Genomic DNA, 15,232 nt, shown 5'->3' with positions numbered 1-15,232 from the left:
TTATAAAATGAACTCGATATACACATATAGGTCGATGCATGTAACACCGATTCAGATTATTAAGTTAGACTTCACCCGATGATTATAGCGGGAGAAAACTTTCGTGTCACTATAAGCCAGCCTTGTTGACCTCGGTGATACCTCGAGGAAATAAATTAAAAGAGATGTGTTTACAAAAGCTCCTTGCCTGGCAATTAGTTGACCTTATGACCGCAGTTGCGTTCTGTGTTATAGTTCAGGTTATTTATTCGGGAATTTACTCGAACGGTCACACAACAGGAGTTTGCTATTACTGATGTGAAGGTAGGTGAAAACAAGTTAAGGTTGATCAACGACACAAAGGAACGATAAGTGACGAATGTTCAGTATGCATTGGAAACAGAGAAGGAAGGACAGAAGTGAGACAAATTGAAGAAAGGTCTACTAGAGCAGTAACCCAATAAACAAAGGGGGGAAGAGAATCAAACCCTGCAGATCTTCTAATACTAAGAGGAAATGTTAATAGGTATCGTGAAGTGATTGAGACTTTTAATCAGGCTGTGAGAGCGGTGTGGCTAATTAAATTATGACCGAAATATGGAACTAATTGTTGAGTAAGATATCATATGCTTGAAGAGTGACTTCACACAACATTTTTCCAAAGAATTCTAAAAGGACTATGTATTACCCTGTTATTAATATGTTGAGATAGCAGAGGACAGTGCTTCTATGGCAGTGTGAACTGATCAGATGAGAATATGGAAGGAGTGACGTTGAATCTTAAGTTGCAGCTTTATCAAAAAGAAGTCAATGATACTCTGAAAAATGCTTAGGACTATTGTCCTATGAATGAAATCATTTGAGAAAAAGGGTGAGAAGTAAGACAAAAGAAGAAACAAGGTTTGATTGTGAATGATCAATGGACTAACTTTATATGAATGTCAAGACAGCAACAAATAAAATCACATCCCTGGTGAGTTAGTGGGTATGGGTTGTAGTTCTGGTGTGATCGTAGTTGATCAGGCCAAAGACTTGTTAATAGTGCATAGGAACGTACGTATGCAGTTGTTGTCAGTACTGAGAATATGACGCTACATTGTTATTGTGGGAACAATAAGTCAATGTTAATAACAAATTGTTTGCTTCGTGTTGGAGATGCTGCTATTTGTTTTCTAACAAGTCTACAGACAAGAGAAAGAGTAAAGTATAAGCTTGTTCATGTTGTTAGAACGCATCATAGAGCAGATGATAAGGCATTTCGCTGTGTTTACCAAGAATAAGATGATGTTGGGAAAACTGGTGTTTCTTTATCAAAAGATCTCATGGCAATTGCTGGTGGTGCTTTTAAGACAAATATCACTACATTGGTTCCTCTTGTTTTACCAATTAGCAAGTAGTTCCTATTCTTTGCTACACTGATAATAAAGAAACTATTCAACAGTAATGTGAAGCCTTATATTCCAGATTTCAAGTTGGCATTTGATCATTTTTGCATACATGCTGGAGGAAGGGCAGTAATAGATGAACCGGAGAAGAATTTATAGTTGCTACCAATTCATGTTGAGGCATCAAGAATGACATTTCATAGATTTGGGAATATTTCATCTAGCTCCATATGGTATGGTTTTGCATATATAGAGGAAAAAGGAAGAATGAGAAAAGGTGATAGAGTGTGGCAGATTGCATTTGGGAGTGGTTTCAAGTGTAATAGTGTTGTTTGGGAGGAACTGAGAAATGTGAAGCCTTCTCCTTGTGGTCCATGGGAGGATTCTATTGACAGATATCTTGTACAAGTAGTATCGTAGAACGGTAAAAGAACTATACATGATTATGTATATTCAAAATTGTTAATCTAATGACTCTATGTATTATTTTAGTACGAATATGTAATCTATTGATTCTCTTCCCTTAAAGTCTGTCCCTATGCCCTTTTAAATTCATGAATCAATAAGTCTTTGTTTTTCTTTTGGTTAGACCTAATGGTAGAAAATATCTATACATCCTAACTTCACCAAAATTAAACTCTTTAATGAAATATGGATTTAATTAACTGCTTATCAGTTTTTCGTTCTCATTTTCAAAATTTTATAATCCTAAGAGCTTGCTTATTTTAGCGAATTCTTTGTGGACCCGCAGTATATATATTTGTTATAAGCTAGTCATAGGTGAGTGATGAAATTTCAAAAACGATACCTGATTTGGCATTACAGGAAAAACGAGTGTTGGAGATTTTCTGTTATCGTTGTCATGGCTATGAACTTCTGTTAATCATACTAGCCAAACGCTTGGATAATAGAGAGGGATAATTCAATTTTGAACTAGAGTAAGGACTTCGAAATATTTTTCTTGGTAAGTTAAAAAACAAATTACCAAGTGATATTTACAAAATTGTCAAGGATAACACTTGTAGGAAAAGAGCCCCACCCTTGCACATTGCTATAGGTATAAAAAAACTATCCTATCCACTCCAACAAACTTCTACGCTAGGGATAGTAGTTTAGCTCAATCACTCTCGTTGCTAGCTTTGACTTCATATATCCTTTACAAACTGCCTTTTGTATGATTAATCTAAGAACCACTTGTGGATTTTTTCTTTTTTAAAAAAAAATTAATTATGCCCATCCGAGCATTTTATTAATATGCAAAAAATAAAATAGAGTTTAAAAAGGCCCAACCCACAATCGGGTCAGGCCCAAAATAAAAGCAACAAAAATAAAAATGCCAAAGAAATAAACTTTGTCCACTTTCCTAAACGGAACCCTATTTATCCGGTGACCTCTCTCTCTCTCTCTCTCTTTATCCACGCTTTTCTCTGTATCTGGTCGTCGGTGTTGGTGTGAAGGTGAATACCATATGATGTTATGTTGATGGTTCATTTCTAATTCACACCTCCAGATGTGGAGTTCTTCATTTCCTCGTATCTCCATCTTTAGGTAAAACTTCAAATTCATAGATCTATTCATCTTCTTAATTTCCTGCCGCAAATTATGCTTAATTACCTTGTCCTTGTTATGCATGTACCACTTTAGAACTCTATCTGTGTTGAAACCACAGTCCGAGCTCATCTCGTTGGTTGGACCTCCATAGCTTCTGGTAAGTTCTCCATCTTCCTTACTTCTTGTTTCACTGCTGCAATTTTCCCTTTTCCGATGATGTTGTTGATGATTCTGTGGAACATTTGCCTCTCCTTCTCACTTTAACTTTGACTTGCATAGATTAAATGTTTGTCTATTTGAATGAGCACCGTATGATGCTAATACCAGAAATAAAACATCTATCCAATCTATTTGTTCAAAGTTATAATTGAGAATTTGAGTATAAGTGTTATTTTTGTGTTTTCCTTGATGTTTATGCCCAAAGTATGAATGTATGTGTCTTCTACTTGTTCCTTGATGATTTTGTTCTGCATTTTCATCATTGTATCTTCTGAGTTACATAGATTAGATACCTGCAAAAAAATACACAAAGTCAGTAAAAAATACCACCATGTTCTCCTCCAAATGGATTTAAAATTTAAACATGATGATAGGCTTCCTTCCTTTGTCCTTTCTCCAAATTTCCAACCAGCACCCCCGCATTCCTCCATAATCTTTTAGTCCTTATTCTCAAATAAGGAATTTGGGTCTTATCACTATTGAGAATCTTCCTACACATTGATGGCAATTCCTGGAAATTTTGACACTGCAAAGAGGCTTTATCTAAGGCCTGGTTAGCCAAGGCATCTGCCAATTTAGTCCCCTCTCTTAAAATATGACTGAAGAAACAGTCATAGTATTTTTTATCTCCAAAATCTCTTCAATCCAGTTAAAAATTCCCCATAGTGGTTTCCAACCCTCTTCTAAAATTTTATATATCATTTCAGAGTAAGCTTGGACTATGATGTTGTCAAGTCCTTCGTTCCTACAATATCTCATAGCTTTACAATTTCCATCACCTCAGCATCTGTGTTGGTAGTAATGCCTATATCAGCAACTTGAGCATATATCAAGTTCCCATCTGTGTTCCTCAAAAAAACCATAAGCACTCCTACCTGGATTTCCCCTAGAGGCCCCATCTGTATTGCACAACAACCACCCTTATGGTGGAAACTTCCATACCACCTTTGTAATCTTTAGCCTATTAGTTCTTTCCTCCAGCATCCTTATCAATTCCTCCCATCTGTGTGGCACCTGAGTAATTGATGGATTCGTGACCATTACAAATCTTTGGATAGTTGCAAAAACTAGATAGATAACTCTCTCATTTGACTTTTCCCTCTATACTTAATGGCATTCCTTCTCTTCCATAATTCCCAGATAATGATAGCTGGAATAGGTTTGTAAATCATCTTCCCTCTTCCTATGACTGGGGCAGTCCACCACTTTATAATTCTTTGTTGTAAAGATAATCCCTTCATGTTCATTCCTGAAATTAAAGAAAAGTAGGCCCAAATCTTGTTAGCTACATAAGATGTAGCAAACAAATGTTGAATTGTTTCCTCCTTTGGGTTGGAACAACACCAGCATTTGGATGCCATATTATAATGCATCTTGTTCAAAATATCATCCAAAGGAACCTTATATTGTCACGACCTAGCTAGGGGCTATGACGGCTACCTGGGGCTAACCACCGAGCACCGCTCATACCATTACCCATCGTGCCCATCACGCGTTCATTCATTAATCTTATATTCAAATCATAGAAAACCATTTTTCATTTGGAAACATGCTTACCTTATATACGTAAGCCCTCCGGCTATCAAAATAATATATATATATATACATACGAGGAGAAACCGTGAGACCATACTACCCACACATGCGTATCTACGACCCTCTACTAGAATGCTAGACATAGGGACAGGACAGGACCTCGTCGTGCCCAAAATACACATATATACACAAAATAATAAGTCAATGGCACCTCCAGAACAATGGAGTGCCCTCAAGTCAGCTAATAGCTCCTACGAGTCTGGATCACCTACCTGTCTATCTATGGGCATGAACACAGTGTCTAAAGAAAACGGACGTCAGTACGAACATTGTACTGAGTATGTAAGGCATGAATGAAATGAATATAACAGAGAAATCATAAGACATAAGATGAAGATATAACCTGCTTGACTTTTAAGAGTGGATGCATTTCGTACATATATCATATATATATTCGTAGTACGTATATCGTCATAGCACATACATTACCATATCGTATATATACCATCATCGTTAACCCGCGTCCGGGTAACCATCATATGCAGCCCACTAGTGATGATCATGTCCGGCTTTCTAGGCGCGGTGGAAACATAAGCAGCCCGCCTTAGCGGTGACATGTCCGGCCTTTTGGGCACGGTGGAATCATAAGTAGCTCACCTTCGCGGTGACATGTCCAGCCATTTAGGCACTGTAGAATTGTATCATCGCGTGCACACCATAGACTTATCATTATTATGCATCTCATCGGCCTATCATGACCTTATCATAAGTTTATCGTAACCTTATCATAGCTTAGCATTATTATACATCTATCATTAAAACATACATTAGAACTAGAAGGCATCTTTGGCTATGTCGGGGTGACATAAGGTCGTGACCCCCGATTACATTATGGAGTGACCATAATCATCATATCTCACCTTGAAGGAACTACAATTTTAAGGTGAGTATACACCATGAACAACATCAAGGGATCGTAAATAGGATCATTAACTTCATAGACATCATATCTTGCTTTAGAATCTCTAGGCTTAGACTTATCATCATTGTTATCGTATTTATGTCATGTTTCTCATCTTTATCTCATAAGTATCTCTTTATCAACGTTGACTCCTAGTCCCCAGAATGTAAGAAAGTCATGGAGAGGTAGGGAAAATAATATCATAGGAATCATATAAGGATCATTAGCTTCGTAGGAATGTCATGTCATGAGCTTTAGGACTTCTAGAGTTAGATTCATCATCAGTATTGTCATGCTCGTAATGTATCTCTTTTCTTTATCTTGTATGAAGATCTTTATAATCGTAGACTCATAATTTTCGATATATAGGAAAATCATGGAAAGATAGGAGGATTCGTGTCATAGGAGTGATGCCTTAGAAAGAAGGGACTAGCCTTACATACCTCTTTCGTTTAACAATTCCATCGCTTGATTGTTCTCTTTTAATGCTCACGTTTCTACCTTCAATAGAATTCGCATTAACATTAGCTAATCGATTATATGAACGTGCTTACTAATGCTAGAGAAAATTGGGCAGCATTTCCTTTGTTTATACAACTTTTCTCATATTACATGTCAACTCCCAAACGTCAATAACAATATCCATAATATCATACTCAATAATCTTCATCAACCATACATTATTCAATTCTCCTACTTCCCTTTCAAGGGCATCCATAACCATGGTCATAATACAACATTACCTTCATCCCCATATAATGTTTCTCCTATGTTCTTAATATCATTTTGTAACATAACTATACTTGTAGCATACGAAGAATCATGATTCATATTAAGCTACAACTCAAAAACATCACTATTCTCATATTTGTAACCCATTTTCTATTTCCTTCTATAATCCAGGTCTTTCAACCCCTCAATACTCTAAATAACATGAATTGATCATAAAATTTACCTTTGATAGTGTAGGAATGGGTTTTGGATAGCAATACTCCACTTGAAGAAAAACCTTAGCTTCAACATCCAAAGAATTCTTGGAGCTTATTAACCCTAGCAAGACCTCTAGCACATGGGTATCTTGATTCTTGCTTATTGATATTTAATCTCTCTTGGATTTTGGCTTGGATTAGCTTATGGAGTGGAAGAGAGTTTATTTTATTTTTTTAAAGAGCCTTGGATCTGGTTTGGTAAAATAATGTGTCCAAATGAAGTGGAAGAAATATATAAAGCAGAACTTAAACTCCCGTAGGCAATTCTGTGCCCATTTTAACGGGCCGTATAAATTCCTACGGACCATCAAAATGGTCTGTAGAACTGCCCAGTCAAATATGGGTCACTGTGACCATTTGACGCTGGGCTGTGTCAATTTGACGGACCGCAAAATTTTCTGCGGGGCATCAAAATTCCTGCGGGCCGTCAAATGGTCCGCAGAAATTTTCTGCTCAGACAGTCTGTCGTAGAATGGCCATAACTGTTTACTCAGACGTCACATTGACGAGCGGTTTGTTGCGTTGGAAGTTAGACTCAATGAACGTCAATTTGGACAAAAGAAACGCACCAAAACTCCTCATATTCTAGGAGATATGCCCCCACCAATTTGGACCAAAATTCTATCCGAAAAGTTTGCCAAGTTTTACCAAAGTTCCCACAAACTCCATTCCTTTATTTGTTTGTTCTTAAATCCTTCCATAGCTCATTTCATGGGATTAAACCCGTATAAAAATAATATGGGAACATGTAATCTCATATATCCTAAGGTAACTCCAGTTTCCGCGATTAGGACAACTAACGCCTAACGAATCTCAACGGACGAAACTACGAGGTGTAACATTATATTTCCAGCATGTCCATAGAAAAAAAAATATCATGAAAACCAATCCTTTAATCCAAATATGCTTATACACATCCATATTCTGCCCTCTCAATCTGATATACTCCCAAGCTGACTTGACTGTGAAATCTCCCTTATTATTCAGTATCCACCATGGCCTATGCATTCCTTTTTCTGCTCTTGGAGGTTTGATAGTGGTGTCAATATGTTGCACAATATCCTCAGGTAACAAATTATTCAATTTATCCATGTTCCACTACCGATCCTCCACCACATCTGATACATTTTGAATATTCTCATCATATCCTTCTACAAAATAATACAAAGCACCCATGACTGTCCAATTATCAAACCAGAATTATGCATTTCCCATACCTATTTGCCACCAAATTTGATGCTCTATCAAATCTCTAGCTTGTAACAAATTCTTCCAAGTCTGAGATCCATATCTCCACTGAACAGTCACAGGATTTTCTTTTCTGCAATACTTATTAACCATGAAGGCACTCCGTAATGATGGTTTAGTCCTGAGATTCCACCATAATTTACAGAACAAAGCTACAAATACATCATGTAGTGATCTGAATCACATCCCTCCTTCCATTAATGGTAATCAAAGATGATTCCAAGAAGCCCAATGCCTACTTTTCCCTCCTATTGCGTTGCTCCAAAAGAATTGGGCAAACATTTTATGCATTTGCCTGATTACACAAATAGGGGGATTAACTGCAGATAAAAGATGAATTGACATACTTTGAAACATATATTTAATAAGAATAGCTCTACCCCCAAAAGATAACAATTTCCCTTTCCAACTATGTATCCTATTCATTATTTTCATCAGAATATGTGTGAAAAAATCTTTCTTTCTCCTACTATGGTATATAGGACAACCTAAGTAGATGAAAGGAAAACCTTTTCTAGATGAAAGGAAAATCTTTTCTACCAATCCCTGTGATAATTTCTACAGTGATGCTCACATCCTCAGGCACCTATTTGTGCATTTACACTGCACTTTTCTCCCTGTTGATCATTTGCCTTGATGTGATCTCACGTTTCTTCAAAACCTCCATAACAAGCTGTAGAGAAAACACATTTGATGAGGAAACGATGATCATATCATCTGCATAAGCAAGATGGTTCACCTTAGGACTCCATTTAGGCATCCCTTAACCTTTGAACTGAGGAACTTGATTTAGAGCATTGAGATTTCTAGAAAGAACCTCTACAGCTAGAATAAACAAAGTAGGGGATAATGGGTCCCCTTGCTTAACCTCTCTGGAGGACTGAAAGAATCCGTGTTGTTGCCTATTGATCAATATTGAATACCAATTATTGCTAAAGAGCCGGAATATCATATCTATCACAAATTTAGAGAAAGTCATCTGCCTTAGCACTTTGATTAAGAAAATCCATGAGACCCTATCATAAGCCTTAGCCATGTCTAGTTTCATGACTACATTGGTAGATTTTGTCCTCAACCTGATATCTGAAATAATTTCCTGAGTAAGTAGGACATTCTTCATTATGCTTCTTCCTTTCACAAATCCTGCCTGATGTAGACAAACAATTTCTGCTAAACACTCCACCATTCATTCATGAATCAAACTTGAGATGAATTTATTACTAAAATTGCTCAAACTAATTGGTCTCATGTCTGAGAAGGTATTGATGATGTCCTTTTTAGGCAATAGGGCCAAGTTAGTATGAGTGATATACCTGGGTAATTCTGATCCACTGAAAAAAGCTTTAACCATATTTATTACATGTCACGACCCAATCCCCTGGGCTATGACTAGTGCCCGAGCTGGACACTCGTATACGTACCTGTTAAATATAGACAAACTGATTCTTAAGAACAATATGGAAACTTGCAAAAGAACCCCAAAGGTTCATAACGTCATCATATATATGTATCCGGATAACCTGTCTCTTGAGGAATCACAACTAATCAAAATATAATATGATACGCAAGCCAACAAGGCTGCCATTACATGTCAATATGATACGCAAGCCGACAAGGCTGCCACGACATATCAATACCATACGCAAGCCGACAAGGCTACCACTACAGACAAACATATCCATAGCACATCGTATAGACATAGCTGAACAAACTTATACACAACCCACACATATGTCTACAGACCTATAAGAGTATCGATAGTAAAATATGACGGGACAGGGCCCCGCCGTACCCCTGGATAAACATATATATATACATGAAAAGGTCTGTACCAAAAGTCTAGGCTCCGGAACAATGGAGCTCTCCAAGACAGCTGAGTAGAAATCCTAAGCCGAAGGATCACCAAATCGAGTATCTGTACCTGCGGGCATGAAACGCAACCCCCCTCCCCCCCCCCGGAGAAAGGGGGTTAGTACGAGATATGTACTGAGTATATAAAGCATGAAATATAATAAAGAGGATCATGACTGAAATAGAGATCACATGAGACAAGTATGACATTCAAAATACCAATACACTTGCCTTATGAAATGTAAATCATGCATACCAATATCATGTATCATACCCGGCCCGTTGTGGGACTCGGTGAATAAAGTCATCACATGCCATCCTTGGCGCCATAATCACATCATCATATCATCATATCATCACACACACACATATATATATATATATACCATACCCGGCCCTCTAGTGAGGGACTCGGTGAACAATGCAGTGGTACTGTGCACGAAAACATACCCGGCCCGGGACTCGGTGAAAGATATATTGAGGCATGCACGAGCAGAGTAGTGAGCAACCATATGCAAACTAAATTATATTTGAGGCTCAATAGAATATTCAAACGAACTATCATTTGGAAATCAAGACAATAGTCATATCAAGTATCCTTCGAATGTTACTATGGAACATATCAAATAGAACTTCAGAAGTCATAGATACGTATCAAGACACAATAAGATAAGTTCTGGGAATCAAGAACATTAGCCATCCTAGTGTCTCTAAGAATAGGAGCTTCTATGGAGTCATATATACGTCATCTGTTTGTTTCATGAAGATCATGCCAAAAGAAGGAAGGGATAATTTTACATACCTTAAGTCGCCAAAATGAACCAACAATGAACTCGTTAATGCTTACGCCAATCCTATAACAAGGGAATGCGTATATGAACTTAGATGATGCTAGTATATGATGTATATCAAATGATAATTCAATTCTAAAATGAAACGGGCAGCGTTTCCCCTATTCTTTAATCACTATAATGTAACCAGCAGCCCACAACAACAACAACAACCTCATTTAAGTCCCTTTGAATTAAGATCATCCATATACAAGGGTATACGTCAAACAACCCAATATACACTTTGTATACGATACGTTATACTCTGGTTTCCTTCCAAATTTATAAGCCAAATCAACAATAACACGACAACAACACCAATTACTCATACACAAGAAAACTATCTTAATATCACAATAAGTTCTAAAACAGCCCATCAACTTACAACAACAACAACTCCTAACCTCATGAACGTCTAATCCAATTCATATTTCAACAATTCCATATAAAAAAACTACAACTTTAATTACCATGATTAATTAAATTTTAACACACCACCAACGACGCCAACAACAATCCAACTCGATTAAATTGAAGCAACTCCAATTCAACCCAACTTACAATACCAACGAATTCATGCAATTTTCTTACTTCCAATTTCGCCTAATACAAACTAATCTTTCCATTACAACATCATTAACTCCAATTACATTTCAAGAAAAAGAAATCTTACCTCAAATTTAATTAGGACAGATCCTATACTCACTTGCCCCAATTGCACTATTTTCTCTTTCTCGATTCAATACCTTATGTCGTTGCCTTCTTGAACGTGTGAAATACCTTGGAATTTAATAGAAAGAATTTTTTTTTAAAAAAAAGGGGACTGCCATGGCCGAGAGCTTGGCAGCCATAGCTATGCTTCTCTCTTCGCTTTCAATTGTGTAAAATTTGCAAATGAAAATATGTAGCAACATTAGTCATTAACTTGACTATGTATATGGTGTCCATCCATAGGACACGTGCACCCCCCCCCCCCCCATAATGAATCATTAATTTTATTTTTATAATTCGGTGGGGCCCACTTACTAGTCTAATTGGCTAACTTAATTAATCTCAATTGATAACTAATCCCCACTTACTTATCTAATCATGGTTAATTAATCCCTAATCTCTAATAATATTTCTACACTAATTGAAATTCATAAGCAAGTCATACACTAATTAATATCGGGGATTAAAAGTCCTTATCTCATACCTCACAATTAATCTTGTCCTTAAACGTATATCGATTAGCTTACGAATAATCCAATGTACAAAAATACGGGGTATAACATCCTTCCCCCCTTTAAAACATTCGTCCTCGAATGTTAAACTAGTCCTGTATAGGTATATTGGTTATGGTGATCTTATGACGAATCAATTACTCTTCTATTATGTTGTGCCTTTCCTTGCTTGTCCATCTATACTCGAAGCTTAAGTCGAGTTTCTCTTGTTGTGAATTCATCTTTTAATCCTCTGACATGCACTATCTTAATGTTCCCTTTGAGTAGTTGAAAACGAGTTTTCTTCTTAGTAATGAATCTCGGTTGCAATACTTCCTTGACACTTCAGGAATATCCTTTTAACAGATATAAGTGAGTCACTCTCCTGATATGATTCTCCTTGATACTTGAGTATCCTTTTCCTCAACTAGTCTAGAAACTTTTTGTCCTTGTCGTTACTCCTTCCCATAATCTTAATCGCATAGTCATTACCTCTATAACCATATTATTAAGTCAACTATGTGAATCAGCTGTTACATACTGATACCATATCATCTCTTAACCTTTCGTGATTACTTAATAATCAGGAACCTTCTTCTTATCTTTACAATCTCCTTCGGGTGTCTCTTCTCACTTAACTTATATCTGAACAAAGGTTAAAACACATGATAATCCTAAGGGGTTTAAATCTTATATAAATCCCATAATGCATCTTTCAAGAGCACTCTTTTTGAGGTAAATACTTATCTCACATCGTGAGTGAACACTTGTATAGGTAGTTTTCCCTATAGCACCCCTATCATCACATTGGGGTAATATCTCTCTTCTGTCATATGCCCTCTTTAGTAATATAGCTTATAACTAATCCTTCTGTTACAACCCAAACTTAAGGTGCCCGTCCTTTTGTTCGTTCTTTTTAAGTTCACTGTCTTCTAGTAACCAGCTCGTTCTGATCATCTCGCTTAAACCATTTCATTACTTCCCTTAAATCAACTTGTAACACTTTAGGCATATTATCTCGTGTCGTTTCTTTATTTTTAATTCAAACCCTTCTATCGCCTGTTACTCAGATTTCGCTCTTAGTTTTTCTGTCACACATTATGTTGCAATCTTTACAAGAATATGCGAAGGCGCTCAAATCAGCCCGAGAAGTACCTTAGCGTCGTCTTACTAGCCTTTATGCAGACCTTACATTCTTCTCTTGTATATTTCAATTGATATCGGGGCTCCACTATGGCTTTTGCCCTCTGTACTAATTCTATATTGGTAATTTAGCTTAAACCATCTTTACATCCTTCCTTAATGAACCCCAAATATCACAACCGCATTGATATTACTGAATCCTTAATCTTCTTATCAAGTACTCACTCGGTCTCATTCTTAGCATACAAACATCCGTAAGTTGTATAACTATTCTTGTACAACTTGTATAAAATATATCCCATCCTAGTTGTACTTTGCTTCTCTTGGTTTATTCTACTTTACATATCTCATCCGTACTAAAAATCGCTCGTAGCCCATCTTGTCATACTCCTTTCCCTTGATTCATCCTTTGATTTTTCTCATATCCTATTATAGGAGATTCTCTGTCCCTTCCTTTTGCTACTTATAAGTCGCAACATCATTAGCGCACAACTCTATTGCCAACATCTTAGCCTTTAATCTAGTATAGCATTGCTATCTCTTATAATATCTCTTAAGTTACTCATTACCATTGTTCTGTCATAGTCTTTCTTTTTATAAGCACCCACTTGTAATGCCACATCATTCAGGATCTTTACAGATTCTTCTCCGCACTATCTCAAATACCATCCTGTCTTCTATCCACTCATTGCTGGCTTTCAGATCTTACTAACTTGTCCCTGCGAGGTATCTCACTTAAAGCTTAAGAATTCATATCAAATGTGTTGTAGTGTCAGTTGTTTCCATCTTACACTCGCATTGCTCTCACCCGCTTCCCCCCTTCAGGGTGTACTTATACCATTATCCGTTTATAATCTACTCCATGTCCCTATTTCCAATCTCAATTTCACCCGATCCTTTTTCCAATTCACTTGGTATACTGTACCATACTTATGTCTTTCTTTATAATTTATAGCTTTGATTATCCATGTACGAAACCTTAATCAAAATCAGGAAGTGACGGGAACCTTTCGCTATATAGTACTTGTAGTCATTCCAAATTCTCAATTAGGTAGCACATATATTCTGATGATAAGTGTCCAAAGCTCTCTTATAACGGTATCTTTATCCCAGCGGATATAATCTGTTTCCTCTACTAAATTTACAATACCTCAGTTGTTTCTTAAATCCACAATCCTTGTCCTTTAAGGATTTCACTATTTCCGAGGTGAAGTCATATATACACAGTACTTCTTTATGCCTTATGCTCTTTCACCCTTGTTGTGTACCCAACACTGACTTCTAACTTACTCAAAATCATATCAAGTTCGTCTTTATAATGGTCTTATCTTATCACTTCGTCATCGTATTACACCTTTAAGTTCGTAGCTATATATTTCACTTTTTATTTTATACTCGTACTCAATTATTACGTCTATCTTGGATGTTTCCTTTAGTATTCCCCTACCATTTCTCCAGTCTATGTCCATCTTTTATTCTGTGCACGAGGAACCTCATGCCACCCCTGTATCCTTCGGAAAACACTACTCCCGCATAACCCCTTTCTCTTTTTCAGAACGTATTTTGTTCATCCCTATTCGTTCTTATCATACCAGTCATTTTCCGGCACTCATTTCGCCTTGTTGCTCATCTTTTTGTAGTTTGGTCTTTCACAGTTCCGTACTTATATTACTCGTGTCCTCGGCTATACATGTTATAACCTATTACTGCACTGTTATCTCGCTCGCTTCCTTCTTATTTCCTTCTTTTAATTAACTTCCTCTTTTCTTGTGCTCGCTTTCATTCCCGTTATCGCATAATCTTTATTCTGAACTTTCCCTATAGAACTTTATATGTCTTTCTCATCCGTTTCATACCTTGCCTTTCCATTTCACATTGCCTTTATACTTTTGTCACCTAGATCACGTCATATATTTTAGTCACTTCCTCGCTAGGCTTTACTCATTATATTCACATTATATCCTGTTCGTAATTAATCCTATAGTGTAACACTTCTTAACCTTTTACCCCTTTCTGGTCAATCTTATCCTTAATACCTCACAAGCTGTCTTATCAACACATTCATATTCGTCACAATTCTTCTTCCTCTGTACTCTTGTCTCAATCATACTGTTACTTCTTCTAACTATAACCTCGTCGTAATTTATACCTGCTTGTCAATTCAGTGATACTTCAATATAACATCCTATTAAGATTTGCCAGGCTTTTCTAAATCATCTCTTATTATCACAAACCCTTCCAATACCAACAACAGTATGAAAATGACGAACTTACCTCATATGTCCAACTCAAACTGTACCTGTTACACTTTCCTGTTTATTTTCCCTTTTAATCTTTA

The 15,232-nt window shown here is 36.7% G+C and overlaps 1 pseudogene; it reads left to right on the top strand.

Annotated features, from left to right (window-relative positions):
- The first annotated feature begins 966 nt into the window (after nt 1–966).
- Nucleotides 967–7,957, top strand: LOC132619793 (3-ketoacyl-CoA synthase 4-like; annotated as a pseudogene).
- The last annotated feature ends 7,275 nt before the right edge of the window (nt 7,958–15,232 follow it).

This window comes from Lycium barbarum, chromosome 11 (genome assembly GCF_019175385.1).
Source record: "Lycium barbarum isolate Lr01 chromosome 11, ASM1917538v2, whole genome shotgun sequence".
Taxonomy (NCBI): domain Eukaryota; kingdom Viridiplantae; phylum Streptophyta; class Magnoliopsida; order Solanales; family Solanaceae; genus Lycium; species Lycium barbarum.
The sequence above is the reverse complement of the archived record's forward strand: the minus strand, read 5'-3'. Positions and strand labels throughout refer to the sequence as shown.